The following is a 20,505-nucleotide window of genomic DNA, read 5'->3' on the forward strand; positions in this document are numbered from 1 at the left end:
AGAGAGAATCCCAAGCAGGCTCCACTGTGAGCACACAGCATCAATATGGGGCTCAAATTCAGAAGCCATGACATCATGACCTGAGCTGAAGTTGGATGCTTAACAGACTGAGCCACCCAGGCACCCCTCTATATTCTTTCCTGATAAGCAATTGGCAATAAATGCCCTTAAGAACACAAAACAGAAATAAATTCTACCTATAAAGCTTCCTAATTAAGCACTTTAGGAACAAACTGCAAGAATGAGAATAAGCTTAGTGAAATGTACTTTATATATGAGAGAAGATCTTCAATAAATCCTGGGTTCTGTGGTGAGTAATTAATAAAATGGATTTATCATCTCTGGCCTTGGGTTAGGAGAGGATGTACTGAGGGCAGAGGGAACCCTCTGGAGAGTATAGCTCCCCAGATAATAATATAGCAGTTGAATTTTCAGTCTAGCAAAAGAAACTCAGTATTCCAACGGTGTTGGGTAGAAGAGTTCAAAATTTTTAGCTGTCTCTTTTACCTTACTGTAGCATGGGTGGAAGAAACTCAGATGTATTCACTGTGCCTGGTGGAATGGCTTGGAAGACTCTAGGGCTCAGAGTCAGGGACCTGCCACAGGGCTATTGCAAAGGACAGTTAAAGCAAATTAAGAGAAAGCACTTAGGAGTGGATGTGGAATGACAGAGTTCTCACAAATCAGCTCAGAACAAACTTGGCCAGCAGCAATAAACTAGACAAGGGTTATTGCCCCAGGAACAAAGGAAGCCAGGGGATATCTTATTCAACAAGTTCAATTTTCTATCCCCATAATGAGGTGACTTAGGCCATACCGCCTCCCCCCCCCCCCCGCCATCACACATTAAGATAATATATTCACACATATTGGAATACATACGAGAACAGATGGCACATGGGTGGCTCAGTTGGTTAGGCGGCCAACTTTCGATTTCGTCTCAGGTCATGATCTCCCAGTTTGTGGGTTCAAGCCCCGTCCGAGGTGGGCTCTGTGTTGATGGTGCAGAGCCTGCTTAGGATTCTCTTTCTCCCCCCTCTCTCTGTGCTTGCGTGCATGCACGCTCTCGTCAAAAATAAATAAACTTAAAAAAAATGTGAAAAGGAGGACAAGTGGCTTAAACTCTGAGAGGGTACACATTCTATCTTAGAATGACTGAGCATTACATAAAAAGACTCAGTAAGCATCATAACAAGCACATTTAAAACAGGACAATACTATGTTTTCCTTTCCTCATACTTAAATGATAATAAATTCGACTTGATTAATCATTGATAAAATAAAGGTTTTCTGTATACCTGAGTAAACTGGAGTGAGTGGCAATCTTAGAAAAAAGCAGGTAGCATTATTGTGGTTTTATGTTCTTCATTGTGTGATGACATATCCTACATCCAGGTGAAGGAGGGGACCATGAAAAGACTTTTTAGTAGTCATGAATTTTATCAGAAATATCTCTAAAGTAGCCATATCACATGCTCTCAGGTTAGTCTTGGTTTCTACATTAAATATCAGAAATCAAATGAAAACACCTGCTTCTGGGGACCTCAGTGGTCTGATTATGAGGTTTCTAATGATGCTCTGGTTGCTTTGCTTTTCAAGCAGGGATCCTAAGAAAATATCCTTAAGTCCTAATCATAATCAAGGATCTCACTCAGAATATAGGCTCAAACTTTGTGAGTGGTAGGAATCATCAACGAACATGGTCTAAATCTAAAGAAGCAGAGGAGTTACTGTTTTTGCACTTTCTGGAACCCTGAGTCACTTTTTGGAACTCTGGCTATTCTTCTAGAATGACTATTAAAGAGGCCACATGCAGCGTGAGTGTCCGAGACTACATGCAAATAGAGGCCAAGCTGTCCAGGTATCCCAGCGTGGGTACAACTGTGTGAGCGAGCCATCCTTAACACTGCAGCGCATTTGTGCACAAAAGATGTTTTAGCACCAGCCTACCCCAATAGGAACGGAGAAATTGCCAAGCGGAGCTCAGTTAATGCACAAAATCGTGAGAAAAAAAATGGTTGTTGTTGTTTTAAGCCACTTAAATTTGGGATAGTTTATCACATAACAAAAGTAACTAAAACTGAAACTTCATCAGAAGTAGTGTTTTTCTGGAAGATAAAGCAAAAATATCTGCCGTTGGCTTTGTGATAAAGACTGGGAAGAAACTGGAAGAACTCTGAGGAGACTGTTAGTAGGAGCTAGAAAAAGCTAATTTTTTTCTGTTTTCCATCCCCCACTTGAATTTATGTAATAGTCTCTTGATCTTCCGGTCTCCAATCCATTTTTTCCAAGTCAGAGATCATTCTGAAACTAAATATGATGATGTCAAATTCAAAAACCTTCAAAGACACTCTACTAAGCATTGGATAATATTTTTCATTTTCATACTGTGGGCTTCATGATCTGGTTCACATTTAACCCTCTGGTCCTAATGGTTAGCATATCCATTTTGGCTTTAAAAACATTTTTTTGGAATGCTTCCCTTTCTCTTGCACTCCCTGTTTAAAAATTTTTTGCTTAGTAGTGTCACTTCAGATATTACTCATCTTACCACTTAAATCTCCATACGCCTCTGCTACCCTCCCCATACCGTGCTAACTGCTCCAACTCACACTTTTTTTTCTAATCTCCTGACATTTTCATATTCCTTTCTTTCTATCCTGCTTTCCATATATATATATATATATATATATATATATATATATATATTTGCCACTCTAATTCCCAAATGCCTTTCAGGTACTTATTTTGGGAAATTGCTTCATTGCTTCCCATTTTTCCAAGACTGAGTTAGATATCCCATATCCCACCTATGGATCCCATATCCCATAGTGTCCTATCCTTACCCCAGTGATAATGTTTTGTTTTGTTTTTTGTTTTTTGTTTTTTTTCAAATTATACTGTAACTACCTCTTTAGGTCTATCCTCCTATCTTTCCCTTTAGATTCTCAGTATATCGAAAGCAAGAGCTGTGTATATTTCTCTCTACCACCAGAATTGAGAAAAGTATCTGACCCACAAGTAGGCTCTTTATAAACGTATTCTAAATAAATGAATGAATAAAAAATAAATAAATGATTGGGCCAAGTACTTTTTCCCAAATACACTTTTATTCTGGCAAAGTAAACATACATAAGACATCTCCCAATTTGAGGTATTTATGTGAGTTTTAGCTTGCTCCTTGCTTTTAGTGTGAGAGGATTATATAGGGTGGATGGTGGTATAAACTAGGGGGGTCTGGGTCGTTGTTGAAGGACCCTCTTGCCCTTGGCCCAGACTAAATAGGTAAATGTTACTGAGTGCATGTTGGTTCTACATAAAAGGCAACCTTTTCTATGGTAGTCTATTCTCTGTGCTCATTCAATTGTTATTTTTACAAGGCAAATAGCTATCAGTGTGTAAAGAAGCCATCAAGCTCTTATAGATGGTTTTAAAATACTGTTTTTAGTTTGTATGCCTTCAAATTGCGCCTAAATAACACAGTTATTTTTGACTGATTGATTCTAAGAATTTTGCTATTACAGCCAAACTATGACATTTTGCATCATATATTTTTAGCATTTTTGAAGAATGAAATGCTTTTCTATTTTTTAAAATGATTTTTCATTTTGAGTTTCAGCCAAATATCTGAAAAATTCATAGCTCCTAGAACTCAGAGAATATTAGCAAGGCCAAATAAAATATATGTGGCTTGCTGCTGTAGTTGTATATTTTAAAGAAAGCTAATATATCGACTAATTCTTAGAAGAGCATCCATAAATTGCTGTCTTTGAAAAATGTTTGCAGCTATAAAGGCTACAGATGATGTCATTTTGCTGCTACAGGTAAAGAGGCTTCTGTGTGTTTGACCTTTTAAGTGTTTCTATTGAGATTCTAAATACCAATGTACCAAAATATATCTACCACTATTTATTCAACAAGACTCAAAGTAAAGTAAAATCACAACATTCCACTGTATCAATTTGTATCCTTATATATTTTTACTCTGGTTATTTTAGCGGTTCAACTGCCTTTTGATACACAAAGGAATATACATTGATTTAACTAAATGTACAACACTGTTCATTTTAATACAGCCTCATAATTTAAAATGACTGTTGTTTGTCTAATAATTTCCTTGGTATTAATGGTCAATATTGGCATTAAAAACACATGAATACTTAAGCAAATTCATATGCCTTAGTGTAATCAAATTTTTTTTGTTTTAATTTGTCATATGAACATAACCTAACATTTGAAAGCCAATGGCATTTGAAACGTAGATGACTGACAATTCTAGTTTCTCTCAAGTGACATATTTGTATATAAGTGTGTACCTTTGTGTGTCTTTTAGGGTGTGGCAGATTAAGGATGTCACACATTTTTTGATGATTTTTCTATCAAGTCTGAGAAGGTTCTGTAACTGTTTTAATCAAAAGACAATGGCAGAAGTGGGAATACTGGGGGAATTCCTGGGACAGCCCTTAAAAGAGATTGGCAGCATTCATCTTCCATCTCTTGCAACTAGATGGAGAACTAGAAGACTCCAGATCAACCCATCCCTCAGCCTTCCATGCGAAGGTGCCAAGATGAACACCACCACGTGATGTCAGTCATACCACATGGGGCACAAGAATTACCTGCCAAATTACTAACCCACAGAACCGTCAGCTGTGATACATGGTTGCTGTTTTAAGTCACTAAGTTTTGAGTGGTTTGTTATACAATAATAAATAACCATAAAAGAGGGTAAATGGGGTGATTCTCTGGGCTGATACTCCATTTTGTGCTTCCCTTTCTAAAAGAATGTCAGAACCATTCTACTAACAAGACTCCAATAGGACAATCAGAAAATGATTCACAAGGGTAAATGGAAATATTGAAACTATTAAGTCTGCAATCTAGGACTAATGAAGAAAATCAGGGGTGCCAGCCACATATTACCCAATTACTATATTTGTTTTAGAGATAAAATCAGGTCTGGTAGCTTCCAGCCCACTGATCTAACCAATGAGTAGAGCTATGTGACGTTTAGATTTTAAGCATCTACCTTATACATTAACACGCACACACATACACACAGGCACAAACACACTCAAAATATTTCTTTCATATCGCTAGATTATAAAGTGCTTTATAAGTCATCTTAAAAAGATTCTGAGATAAGCAGTGAATTTACCCACCACCCACAGGCAGCTGCTTCTGGGTAGGAACTAATCTACAACAGCAATAAATAAATAAATAAAATAAAAATGGAATGAAAAACAACATATGCACTTTAGTATTCATATCTATGTGCATAAATACAGAGAGACACTTCAAGCATATGCAAGGTTATTGATTTAGAATTCAGCATGAAGAGGTGCCCAAAGAATTCTCAAAATAACAATGTAAAAACATATAAAAAAATTCTTCTTCCATTTGGTTTCTTTTAAAATTTAAAATTGAAACTAGTGAAATTTAAGAAATGAATAAAAAATATGTTAGAGGATGCAGAATCTTTGGGGATTCCTAGCATTACTAATCAGTTTTAGAGAGTTAATTTTGCTTTTCTTTTAAGAAAAATACGTAAATCTTCTGTTGATTGAACAGTTTAATCCATTTAACATCTACAAAGCATAACATATGTAGAACACACGTTGAACATTTTGAGAATATGTTATTTTATGGACCACTTTTGATCGAGAAGAAGTTGTTGAAAAATAATTTGAATGTAAGAACATTAACTTTCACTTTGATGGTGTGTCTGTGGGTGATGTGAAGGCAGTGTATTAATTATTATGGGTAACAAACGACCTTTAAATTTAGCAGCTTAAAACAGCAAATATGTATTATGTCACAGTTTCTGTAAGTCCTGAGGTTGGGAGTGGCTTCACAGGGTCATTCTGGCTTAGAGTCTTTCATGAGGCTCCAGCTAAAGTCATCACTGAGTGCCTGAAGGTTTACCTGGGGCTGATCTGCTTCTGTGATGGCTCACTCACAGGCTACTGGCTCGAGGCCTTGGTCCCTCACTGGTGTTTGGCAAAGGTCTTAGTTCCTTGCCATGTGGATCTCTCTGTAGGATTGTCTGAGCGCCCTCATGGAATGGCAGATGAGGGACCAGAAAGAGAGGAGGGAGCTGCAACATTTTTAGGGCCTATTTTCTGCCATCACACACCACCACTAGCACTTGATTTATTAGAAGTGAGCCACTGAGTCCACCCCCACTCAAGAGGAGATGATTTGGCTCCACCGCTTAATGGGAGCACTATCAAAGAATTTCTGGACATATTTAAAATTATATAAAAAAAAATTAATGTGTATTTATTTTTGAGAGAGGGAGAGAGACAGAGCATGAGCAGGGGAGGGGCAGAGAGAGAGGGAGACACAGAATCCGGCTCCAGGCTCTGAGCTGTCAGCACAGAGCCTGACACAGGGCTTGAACCCACGAGCTGTGAGAGCATGACCCGAGCCGAAGTCAGACGCTTAACTGACTGAGCCACCCAGGCGCCCCCTGGACATATTTTAAAACCACAAGCGGCAGTCTCAAAGACTTAACAAGAATCAACTTCTTTGGTTTGGCCCCGATTAGAGGTGACAGTCTAACTACCGTACATTTCACAGCTATGGACAATAGCTCGTGTGTATTTGTGAGGACTATATTCTTTTAGGAGCTTTTACTGAATCCATCATTTCTCCAACTCCACCTCTGAGTCTCACAAAAATCAAATATATTCTATCAAAATGCAACTTCATATTCTGGCAGCACGGGAGCAATCCAGGTCAAGGTGTTAGCCTGTTCAGAGGAAAAATAGTGCTTGGTTGAAAATAGCCAGCACTGAACTGTAGTCTATGGGTTTAGAAACTTCCTATTGAGATGCAATCCATTTGCCTTCTTTATTTTGTTAGGGAAGTTTTGTTTCCAGCACTGAGAAATATTGTAACATGATTTGAATCCAAAATAAATCTGGAAATCAACTACATAGAGGAGAGCCTATAATACATCTTTAAACAGGTGGCAAAAATTTAATTATCTGTGCTAAAAGTCCTGTAACAATCCATAAGATAATCAATAAGTAGGCATCATGGAAAGGTGGAAATATATTAACCTTCCTGAATCAGAGGATATGAATTCCTATGCCTTTCACTAAGTTGTTTATTATTATTATTATTATTATTATTATTATTATTATTACAAGAGAAGGATATTCCTCAACTTACCTCATGAGAGGTTTCAGTTTCAGGATGCATGTGGACAGTAGTGAAAACAGAAAAGTAAAGCTTTCAAAGGTGACACAGCTTCAGCTTCAGGCTGTTCTCACTGTCTTTTCTCTAACAGGCTGCATATTCTGTCTTTCATGGCATTTCCACTTTCTCCTGCACATATGCTACATTTTTCTCCTCTTCTCCCTCCGAACCAGGTTCCTCTGCTTACTCACAGTTTCTACATCCTCACACCTTTAGCTGGTGTGCGACCTATGGCAGTCTTTCCCACCCCTTTGCATCTCATGCCTTTCAGTTTCTAAGTCACTGGTCAGCCGTGTTCTGTTCCATGTAATTTGCGTTGCAGTTCTGCCCACCCATTCAACCTATGAGCTCTGGTTGGGGAGGACAGCTGGGGAGCAGTACTTCTTCAGGAAGGCCTATGGCAAAGCTGTTTCTCTAGGAAGGGGGTTGTTGGGGATGTAAGCATTCTGAATCCTTGCCCAAGTAGTACAATATTAAATAAATAGGTGATAAAATGAATGCAATATTTTAGTCCTATCTCTTCTAATTTCCTATATGACCCTGAGAAAATATTGGTATATATAGACATTTTCTTATCTGTCAAAGAGGTATTCATTTATTTATTTACTAACTAGACACATTGAAGGCCTATTTCTGTGAAGCCTTGTGGTAGAACTTGTGAGGTCTAGAAAGATGCTTCAAAAGTTTCCTTACCTTCAAAAGCTTTTAGTAATTAATAGAAGGGATGAAGCTTTCAAGCAAATAAGGAAAATATGAAGTGGAAAGTGATTTTTAAAAAGAGAGTTGAGGGGCGCCTGGGTGGCTCAGTCGGTTAAACATCCGACTCTTGTTTTTGGCTCAGGTCATGATTTCACAGTTCATGAGTTCAAGCCCCACGTCAGGCTCTGCACTGCCCTTATGGAGTCTGCTTTGGATACTCTCTGTTGCCCTTTCTCTGCACCCCTCACTCAATTGTTCTCTCTCTCTCTCACAAAAAAAAAAAAAAAATTAAAAAAAACCCAGAGTTTAAATATATAGCTATTGGAGTTCAGATTAGGTAAGTCAGAAATAATAATACTTTCTTTCACTACCTCACAGAACTGGTATTACATTAACTGATATAACATGGGTACAAATTTTGAAGGGAAGAGCTTGTAGGGACATGTTTTGAAAGTAATACAGTCGTATGGGAACATAGGCTCTTTTATGAGTCAGCAATAATTTACAAATTGATAAGTGACCAAAAAATTTTTAAAAGCTGCCTCAAATTATTTAAAATATTTTAACAAAACTCTCAGACTTTTCCAAAAATGTTCGTAGCCAAATGTAAAATTATTTCAATAGATATCAGAAATTCTATTCAAAGAGAAATACCATGGGAAACAGAATGTTCTGTGGTCCAAACTATGTTACTTGCTGTTATGTTCTTATGCAAATCTTTTAATTGCCAAGGACTCAGTCTTCCTTGAAAACATGAATTGAGCAGACCAAATAATTTGAAGATCCTTGTAGCTTTGTGATTCTATCGAGTTTGGTCCAATTAGTCAAACAGTTACCTGTCATTACAGAGGCTGTGGTATATACATTTTAGCACCAAACCACAATTTAATAACAGGGCACAAGAGCCACAAAGCCTCCTATTCTGTTCCATTACTAATTTATCAGGGACTAAAAGCAACCAAACTGAGGAAACCAGGCAGACAATGGTGCCTTTGAGGGGCAAAGGAAGCATCATTTAAAAAGAAAGCATTACCATTCTAAAATAATGGCAGAGCACATGGCCTGAGTGCTTTGAAAGAGAGCACTACACAAAAGGTATTCTTGGCTTAAAGGCCCCAAACATAAAAGCTTTTGGTTGGGACTTATAAGGGAAAAAGAAAATAGCTCCCAATAAATGGGTTTCACCAGTATCCTTTTGTGTGTGTTCTGGTGCCAAGGGGATGGAGTAAAGGCAAACTATGAGTTTCCAAAACCTAACAATATTATGTTTCGTATCTGGAACAAAATCCCAACATTTTTCTGTGAGGATAAAGAAAGTAGAAGAGATATTCTTGAGCTCTTACCTATTTTGGTTATTGAAAGATCATGCCTACAACCATATTTGTTCGTGTGTTAGTGATGTAGTTATGTATCTTCCGTCCTCTACTTTCCTTGATACTTTGATTTAAAACAAGTAAATAAGCATACAGTGTGATAGCTTGAGGTGATCTAATTTAATCTGATTCGAAGGGCAGCAATAAGACTACAAACCAAATAACTTAGTAATCAATTATGTCATTATGTATTATCTCTCATAAACAACACATGATGATAGTATGTTTATTTGAAGAATTACCTGAATTAGTGGTCTGTCAATTTAAAGAGCTAAAAAAGACATTTGTGCAAGTAAACTTTTAGTAATGGGATCAGATTGGAAAGGTGTTTGTTCACAGATTCTCAATGTTAAAGGTGTTTAATTGTGAAAAATTCTATACACACACCAGGCATTACCATTACTATATATATATATATATATATATACACACACCATATTTATATATATATATATATATATATATGCATATATAAATTATATCTTGGAAGAAATATCTCACATGATAAAAGAGGAATGTGTTTTCTAAATCTGTATAAACTATGAAAGAACATTTAAAGACTTAGGTCAGAAAAACATTTTCTGACCACTTTTCTGTTGAGATTTATGTCCTTGAAGAAGCTATACACTCAATTACTTGACAATTACATTGTGTAAGAGTTAGCTTCCTCTACCATAGCATTAGAACCTCCTTAACTATACCTTTTGTCATTGTTGATCCACTTTGTTGTTTAAATCAGATGTCATCCATGACTACAAACAATTTCTCTCTGATCCATTAGTGTCTTCATATAACAAAAGCAATCCCATAAGAATCAGGAAATGTTCATAATGTAGACTGTTGACTTTAACTATTTAACAATTTGACTTACTTCACAGAAATTGCCCTAAAGACAATAGGTTCCAACTGCAAATCCCATTCTGAATAATCAAGGATTTAAACAAGAAAGAAGGATATAAAGTTTGCAGATTGTAGTATTGAGGAAGGATATTTGCAGGGGTAAATGGAATAGCTGAACAAAAGAATGTCTGTGATGATTGTCAGGATATCTGGTGTAGCAGGACCAGAAGTGAAGGTGTTGTAAGCCAGTGTCTGCCCCACTATGAGTTCTAAATCCATAACAAGGGCCACAATTTTCCTCAACACTACATGTAATGATGTGTTGGCATCACTTCAGGTGTAATGGCAGAGTAAGGGCATGAAGGTGATATGCATGTGTATTTTATGTATTCAGATTGATTGCTTTATACTCATAGCCAATGCATGTATATCAAAAACATGGGGTCTCTAGTTTATCATACTGTTGTAATGACTATAGGCTGGAATGCTAAGTTTAAGGATGATTTAGGATCTTATTATTCTGGTTAGCATAGTTTAATGGTGCGTCTTCATGTGATATGGTTTCAGAGAATAGATTTTAATTGAATGACAACTCTATAAACAAATGCTGCAGATGTATCCACTGGCTAAGCTCATCCCTCTTGTTTTGAAAAGGTATGTTTTAAAATTGTACAGACATGTTGCTAGTAAATGGCTCTAATCCTTTCTTTCCTTCTTGCTCTTGTCCTCTTTCATCTATTCATATGGAGGTATGTGTGTATATATTCAAAACTATTAGTAATTTCTCACTGCACCCACAGATAATAAATATGACGATATTGAGATTTAAAAAATTTTACTTTCAGAATTATTTTTCAGGGTGATTTAAATTACTGAAAGCATATTTATATTTCATGATTTTATGGAAGACTCTACTAGACTTGAGCAGCTACGTCTCTTTTGGATGGGACCTTTCCTCTTGATAATATCTAATCTTACCTTCATATACCCAATCAGAATTTTCCTACTAAAATGCAAAACTCAAGTCCCTTCTTACAAAAAGTCTTCAGTGATTCCTACTTATCCAAAATTCAGATTTTCTGGCATGGCATAAAAGATTCATTATGAACTGATTCGCCTCTACCTGCCTTTTATTGTCTTTATCATTTGATACTTTTGCTCATTACCTCAATTTCTCCCTCAATACTGTTTCTGCCTGGAGGGATGTGTGTGTGTGTGTGTGTGTGTGTGTGTGTGTGTGTGTGTGTGTGACAAATGCAGTTTCTTCTACTTCAAATGGCCTTCTCCATTGGCCTAGATTAATTTCTCTTCATTGTTTAAAAATCAGGGGCATAAGCTATCAGCATGGAGTTTGCTTGGGATTCTCTCTCTTGGTCTCAAAATAAACAAATGAACTTAAAAAAAGAATTTAGCAATTCTTTTATTTTTAAATTTATTTATTTGGAGACAGAGAGAGTGGGGAAGGGGTAGAGAGAGAGGGAGAGAGAGACAGAATCCCAAGCATGCTCTGCACCGTCAGTGCAGAGCCAAACACAGGGCTCAAACTCAAGAAACTGCGAGATCATGACCTGAGCCGAAACTGAGAATTGTACGCTTAACCAACTCTGAGTCACCCAGACACCCCCAGGCAATTCTTTTTTTTTTTTTAATTTTTTTTTCAACGTTTATTTATTTATTTTTGGGACAGAGAGAGACAGAGCATGAACAGGGGAGGGGCAGAGAGAGAGGGAGACACAGAATCGGAAACAGGCTCCAGGCTCTGAGCCATCAGCCCAGAGCCTGACGCGGGGCTCGAACTCACGGACTGCGAGATCGTGACCTGGCTGAAGTCGGACGCTTAACCGACTGCGCCACCCAGGCGCCCCAGGCAATTCTTAATAGCACTTAACAAATCTAAAATGCCAATGATGTCCTGCCAGTAACAGTTTAGAAAAATTCCACAAGTTTCGAAACACATCTCCAAAGCCAGTTCATAGTGATGATGAGGCTAATCAGAATTTAGGACAACATAAATTTTAAGTAACAAAATAAATTGTCATTTCATCATGTCTTTTATGGTATGTGAATATCTAATTTTTCATTCATAGAAAGTAATTTCTTCATTCTTTATAAATATAAATGCAAGAAGTTCTGAAATCTTATTCACAATTTTAGTTCCTAGCCTCATCTACAGTGCTATACCTATTAGTATACAAAACTATTTTGTTTTTTAATATTCAAAAATTAGATGATATAAAGTTGATATTACTATAAAATTGATAGATGAAACTTTATTTTTTTTTTAACTTAGCACTATTATATGTAATCTATCCCTGCTAAGAACTACAGGGAATCACTAAGAATCACTAAGAATCACTGAGAATCACTATTTGGTGACAGAATTTTTTTCCAACGATGATATCACACAGCTTCCACATTCCCTATATAATAAAGGCAAATAAACCTGGTCATCATTCTTGTTGAATTGTAGAACTACATGTTTTCTTAAATCCCTTCCACTCCAATCAAATGAACATCTTTAATAGGTAACATTTCTTGATATTTCTACTTTTTATCAAAAAGTATTTTTTGGTTAATAAAGACGCAATATAGCATGAGCTGAATGAATTATAGCAGATTCACAAGATATAATGTTAAATACTACAGAAATCCTATCTTAAAAATATATCCGTGGCATGAGGTAAACCCCAAGGTAAATTTTAAGTGAAAATTGTAGTTTTGCAATATTATATACAAACTATCATTCCAAATTTGTGCTATATATATATCTATGTGTATACATTAACAGAAACATTACTGAAAAATACACATTAAATTATTAGAAGGTTTATGTCCAGATCACTTTACCATAAATTGTTCATAACTTTTCTTTGGTAATTTCCAGTATTATACAAATATTAATCATTAACATTTGGAGAGTATATGCTGGTCACTCTGTTAAAAACTTTCCTGATTATCTCAGTTGATGCAACAACCAAATGATGTAAGCACTATTATAATATCCATTTTACACATGGACAAACATAATATTTATCTTTTTTACAGTTTACTATTTTGAACTTTTTTTAATAACTTAAAAAAATTTTTTAACATTTATTTATTTTTGAGAGATAAACAGAGCACAAGTCGGGGAGGGGCAGAGAGAGAATGAGACAGAATCTGAAGCAGGTTCCAGGCTCTGAGCTGTCAGCATACAGCTGACGTGGGGCTTGAACCCACAAACTATGAGATCATGACCTGAGCCAAAGTCAGACACTTAACTGAATGAGCCACCCAGGCGCCCCTTTAATCATTTACTTTTGAGATAGCATGCAAGCGAGCAAGGTGCAGAGAGAGAGAGAGAGAGAGAGAGAGAGAGGAGCCTGATGCCGGGCTTGAGCTCACCTGAAGCAGGGCCTGAACTCACAAACCATGAGATCATGACCTGAGCCAAAGTCAGATGCTTAATCAACTGAACCACCCAAGTGCCCCCAGAGTTTACAAATTTGAAAAAAAATAAATTGGAAGGTTCTACTCCTAAACATTACTTAGCCCACACCTTCTCATTTTGCACCCACACAGACCATTATTGCTTTATAGTGAATCAAGAATAACTTGATTTAACCCTAGTTCCTAATATATGCATTTTATTGATTCACCCATATATGTTCACCCTGCCCTAAATGAGTTCCTAAAATGTATTGCCATTGCACAGGTGCCACAAGATTGAACAAGACATGAAACTTACTAGCTTGTCAAAAGGCAAATCACTGATAGATTGGACCACAATTACTGCCAAAATAGAGGGGCTAAAAAGTGCTAATGGAGCAAACTAGTGGGGGAAGGATGTAGTAAGTAAATATTTCAGAGAAAAGTCCCCTTCTACCGGGTGGGTGTTTAAGCTACTCATCCTATTCATCTTTCTTGAAGGCATTCTAAGTACAAGAGACTGAATAAGAACAAGAACTAAAATTAAATGTACAAGGGGTTAGCAGGGACCAGGGAAATGTTATTTTCAAAGGAGAAAGTCTCACAGACCACTTTGAGGATGACATATCAGTTGGCTGGGCTCACTGATGGTTGTACCACAGTGCATCTTATAATTCATATTGTATATTAAGTAGACATCAATATGTGCCAAAGGGCAAATATTAAATGCTTTTGTATTTTGGAAATCAATTATGATACATATTTTTGGAAGGTACATTTATATATGTGGGAAGATGTTACATAAATAATTTAGAGAAACAAAGAACATATTAATGAGACAAATTCACATTTAGTATGTTTGAGAAATCTTTGAACTTAACAGCCCTAATAGTTGTCAGCATTTGTGGGGCAGCTTCAAATACTTAAATATCACATCTTTGTGTTTAAAAAAATTTTTAAAGGAGACTTTATGTTTGAAACTTCCTTTTCTGTATTACTAGTAATTCTATGCATCAATGGAATAGCATAGGTTTCTGCTGTTGTTCTTTTTTTAAAATTCCCTTTAGAAGGTGACAGCAATTAGATGCTGGAGACCTCCTTGCCTACTGACCCACAAAGTCTGCAATGTCAGAAATCATTATTTATAATTAGTGCCAGGGCACAGCCGAGCATTCTCTACATCCACTGTGGGAAGCTCTTCATGAAATCTATCTTATATAACACACAACACCTGTGAGCAAGCTTTTCCCAGAGCTGTGTGGTATTACTTCTATCCATCCAAAAAGTGTACTTCACTGAGCATTGAGGCATAATGCTTTGGAAGGACAGAGTACATGTAAAAGGGCAAACTGAGGAAACAATATAGCTTTACATGCTGGCATGGTGACGATATGAACTTTATGGTAACCAGGCCTTGGAAAATGAAAGAATAATGAGAAAGCATTGCTTGAGAGCTAATGTCTTAAACAAAACATGAGAGTAACCAGGACTTGGAACTGGATTTCAGAATCTCCTAGGGTAACTACTGATCTTCAAAAAGGGAAAGATGTCTGAATTTGGAATTGGGTAAATGTTCATACCTGAAAAAGTCTGCTTATACCTGACTTAAACCACTTACATATTCCATTGCCCTAAATTCTCCTTTTTTGCAGTCCTTTAAGTATGTTTAAGACAATTCTTTTTTCAGATGTTTCTGGTAGGAACTGTTCATAAGTTCAATAAACATTAAATGCCTGGATAATTTCTGAGATTCCAGACTGTGTTTCAATAACTGCAGTTATAAATACATAAGCATATTATAACTTAACATATTTTAGTTATTATTAGAATTACAAAATAATGTGCCAAAAACTTAAGACAATGTTAGAAAAATGTTTTAATGGACAAAAAGACACGGCCAATGTAAATTTTTCTTCATCTGCAACCAACATATTAGCCACTTGTGCCCATATATTACTTCTCCTACTCATCACATCTCTGCATATAAAGTGACATATTCACAGAAGAACATTTTAAAAACATGTTTATTTTTGGAATGTGGGGGGTGAGAGAAAAGTAGGACCATGTGATCTCTACCATCTCTTTCAGCAATAAAATTCTGTGACTATGGTCTAAAATATGACATTTTTGTCCATTAAAAAATTCTGGGTACGAAAATAGACATCTAAATCAATGGAACAGAAGAAAGACCACAAAAATACACCTACATATATATGGTCAATTAATCTATAACAAAGGAGGCAAATACAATGGGGAAAAGACCGTCTTTTCAATGAGTCGTGGTGGGATAAAAGAATAAAACTGCACCACTTTCTAACACAATACACACACACACACACACACACACACACACACACACACACTTCAAAATGGATTAAGGACCTAAATGTGAGACCTGAAACCATAAAAATCCCAGATGACAGCACAAGCAGTAATTTTTCTGACATTGGCCATTAGCAACGTTTTTTTTTTTTTTTTTAGATGTCTCCTAAGGCAAGAGAAACAAAAGCAAAAATAAACTACTGGGACTACACCAAAATAAAAAGCTTTTGCACAGCAAAGGAAACTACCAACAAAACAAGAGTACAACCTACTGACTGGGAGAAGATATTTGCAAATGACGTATCTGATAAAGGGTTAATATCCAAATACATAAAGAACTTCTACAACTAAACAGCAAAAGACTCAATCTGATTTAAAAAATGAGCAGAGGACCTGAAAAGACATTTTTCCAAAGATGACATACTGGTGGCCAACAGACAGATGAAAACAAGTTCAACATCACTCATTATCAGGAAAATGAAAATCAAAACTACAATGTGGTATCACCTTACACCAGTTAAAATGGCTAAAATCAAAATGACAAGAAGTGTTGGTAAGTATGTGGAGAAAAAGGAACCCCTGTGCACTATTGGTGGGAATGTAAATTAGTATAGCCACCGTGAGAAGAGTATGAAAGTTCCTCAAAAAAATTAAATACAGAAATACCATGTGATTCAGTAATTGCACTACAGGGTATTTACCCAAAGAAAATGAAAACACTAATTCAAAAAGATATATGCATCCCTATATTTATTGCAGACTTATTTACAATAGCCCAGATACAGAAGCAATGTGTGTCCATCAGTAGACAAATAAATAAGGAAAATGTAGTGTGAACATACACACACACACACACACACACACACACACACACACACACGGGAATATTATGCAGCAACATAAAAGGACAAAATTGTGCCATTTGAGACAACATGGATAAATTTAGAGGATATTATGCAGAGTGAAATAAGTCAGAATGAGAAAGATAAATACCATATGATTTCTCTTATATGTAGAATCTAAAAAAATACTCAAACAAAAAGCAGAATCAGACCCATATAGAAAACAATCTGGTGGTTGCTGGGGGAAGGGGGTTGTCAAAATGGGTGAAGGGAAGTGGGAAATACAGGTTTCCAGTTATTGGATGAATAAATCATGAGAATAAAAGGCTAGGTAGGCAGAAGGAATACAGTCAATGATATTATAATAGTGATGTAATGGGACAGATGGCAGCTATACTTAAGATTAACAGCATAATGTATACATTTGTCAAATCACCAAGTTGTATACCTGAAACGAAGGTAACGTTGTGGTTCAAGCATATTCAAATTAAAAAATTTTAAAAAGCAAATGGGTAAACAAACTTAGATATGCCCATACAATGGAATTACTCTACAGCAATAAAATAAACTACTGATGCATGCCACATTAATGAATTTAAAAATAATTATGGTGGATGAAACAGGATATTTGGAAATACCAAAACAGATTTTATTAACTTCTCCTTATGGTAGAATATATTACTCGGACTCTGAAATTCAAATATGGCATAGAATAAAAGGTAGCTTTTGAGTATGTTATGCTATGTCTAACAAAATAAAAAGGGGAAACTGTAGGTTTTAAGGCTATATTAGTTCCTCTACCACCTGTTCTTTTTAGATGTTTTAATGGTTTCTTGAGTTCTACATTTCCGTATTTCTCTTCTGTTATGGTTAGGCTGAAGTCAACAGAGTAGGGTTTGTGATGCCACCTTTAGTTACATCCCAATTTTTTAACGGCAAATCTATACGAACTTGTAAGTTGTTCTAAAGGTCTGTCACCATGGTTGGCATCCAGTAGATGCACAATGAAAATTTGCTGAACTAATATTTATTTGCCTGTGGTTGGCTTTTACCTATTTCTATTGCATGGTTTATATGACTGATAAAGAAACCGAGTCACTATAAAAACCTGGTTAGTGTCCATGGTTAATGTGGTATTACATTTTCAAATGGAATATGCTGACAACTGTGCTGACAACTGCTAGACTCAATCAGAGCTTTTAAGAGAAGAAACTGAGTCACTATAAGCACCTGGTTAGTGTCCATGGTTAATGTCGTATTACACTTTCAAATGGAATATGCTGACAACTGCTAGACTCAATCAGAGCTTTTAAGAGAAGAAACTGAGTCACTATAAGCACCTGGTTAGTGTCCGTGGTTAATGTCGTATTACACTTTCAAATGGAATATGCTGACAACTGCTAGACTCAATCAGAGCTTTTAAGAGAAACACTTTCTTAAATTAGGAGATGGAGTAGTAGTGTGAGTAGAACAGAGAATGGTGAGCACAGGAATCTTTGAACACATCACAGTCCTGGAACAGGACCGTCTAGAACTTAGTGTCAAAGTGTTGTTTAATATGGCACTAATATGCTTAGGTAAAAGTCATCTTAAAAGTTTTAATTCAACAGATGGGTATCCTGTACTCACAGAAGCTACTGTGAGGTATATTTAAAAGATGAGAATTTTAGATTTAATTATACCCCACGGTATTATCTCACGTCCACACAGGTCTTACTGGGATACACTGGAGCATATAATGGAAAGAAAATGCAGAGGCAACTGAGGCTATGTCACTTCAGAAATAATAATGGTTTCCTTTTCAAGGAATTTTCTTAAGGTTCTTATGATTCTTAGGTTATTGGGATCGGAAAGAGAAGTGTCAAATACTATGTTAGAGAAGGTCATATTTGCAAGCTTATAAGAAATGGTACCTTGAACTTCCTGAACTGGTTGGGAACAATTCGAGTGTGTTAGAATTCTTGACATTCCATAAGTGAGGCCAATCTCTGACTTTTTATATAGCTCTAGAATGCTGTGGCTTGGGAGATAGAGATTATGAGATATTTATTTCTGCAGTAAATTTTGGCCCCACGACTATGGCACATTTTATACACTGAGTTCATATACGAATTCAAGTTCCTAATTTGAAAAGAACTCACTCAGGTATTGATTGCAAATATGTATTTTAGTAGTTAGGCCTAATTGGTAATTGCTGTAATTTACTTTTGACCAATTATACATTCCCAGGAATAGAGTGCCCTTTGCACTGTTATCCACTATCCTCTTCTATTTTCTTCCTTGCAACTTCTTTCCTTCTTTTCTGTATTTTCCTTCTCTGCATCCACCTTATTCACACCCTTCTTTCAACTCTCTTTACCTTCATCATTTTTTCCTTGTAGAGCAGTAAAGACTGGCTTTGGTTGTTAGTCAGACTCCATGGGCAATTCCCTCAATGTTTTCATTATTTACACAGAAGCATCCAAATGTATAGCAAATACACCAGCTTGAAACCTCCCCACTGACAGACGCATCCAAACAGGAGGTTTCTTGATGTCTTCTGGTAGGTCGGTCCTGTTCTGCTACCAGAAAGAACAGCCTACACCCATATGCACTGTTGCTCCTGAATGCAAGGCCTACATTAGCATCCACATGGGCTGGGTCTCAGCCAAAACCTAGCCCTTAGCACATACAGTGATACCAAAAGATGTGACAGTGACAGAGTTTTGGAATACTGTTTATAGCATGCTGTTCTTTGGCACAGTTCTTCAGAATCTAAGAACAGATTTTTCCTAATTGTCCCAAGTCACACTGTTTATTATAGAAATCAGACTTTTAAGATGATTATGGATTTGAAGGCAATTGATCAACTCAATATTAAACTCAATATTTATTGTAGATGTTTTGGAAATTGTTTTAAAATGTTGCAACAGAGACTCATGCTCGAAAAAAAACCCACCTAATTTATAGTATTTTTTCAGAGTGGGGTGAAAGGAATATTAGCAATGGGATAAATACAATAATCCTTGACTCTAATTAGGGAAAAACAGTGAAGATTTATCCGTAAAAGTAAGTTGCTTAAGAACTGAAGCAAATATATTTAAATACACTTCACAAACACAGGCAGTTTGAGCAAAAATGTTTTTGCATAAGTATCCATTTGTATTACACATAAAATCCTGTTTAAAAATTAAATACTTCATGTCATTTATACACTCTATTTTGATTATGATAGATATGGGCTAATAACACATTAAATCATTAAATATTTTTGTTATAAGTGATTTGAAAGAGTAATCACAAATTCCTAAGTCACAGGAATATGCCATAACAAAGAAGGATAATACCATTAAGAAATCACTGTCTTAGCTTAGGTTTAAAAAATATCCCTTCCTTTGCTTAACACTGTATTTTGAAAATAAAATGATGCAAAAATAAATATGAAAATGGCTAAAAAATGATCATAAGAAGTTCTGTAAGGTTAGTGTTATTAGAGAAACAGATCTTTAGTTTATTCTAAGCAAATATCATTTTTTTTAATTTAACATTTTTTAATTTATTTTTGAGAGACAGAGTGACTGTGAGCAAGGGAGGGGCAGAGAGAGAGGGAGACACAGAATACAAAGCGGGTTCCAGGCTCTCAGCTGTCAGCACAGAGCCCAATGTGGGGCTTGAACTCATGAACCACGAGATCATGACCTGAGCTGAAGTCTGAAGCTCAACCCAGTGAGCCACCCAGGCACCCCTTCTTCTTCGTCTTCTTCTTCTTCTTCAATTTTTAAATGTTTATTTATTTTTGAGAGACGAGAGAGAGAGAGAGCGAGCGAGTGGGGAGG

The 20,505-nt window shown here is 36.2% G+C and overlaps 1 protein-coding gene across 6 annotated transcripts in view; it reads right to left on the reverse strand.

Moving 5' to 3' along the window:
• The window catches only part of DGKB (diacylglycerol kinase beta), a 647,032-nt gene that overhangs the window by 113,668 nt on the left and 512,859 nt on the right, over positions 1–20,505 (reverse strand). The window lies entirely within an intron of this gene.

This window comes from Lynx rufus, unplaced genomic scaffold, assembly GCF_022079265.1.
Source record: "Lynx rufus isolate CCGP_SWC_20201006 ecotype Redwood Valley unplaced genomic scaffold, mLynRuf1.p SCAF_4, whole genome shotgun sequence".
NCBI lineage: Eukaryota > Metazoa > Chordata > Mammalia > Carnivora > Felidae > Lynx > Lynx rufus.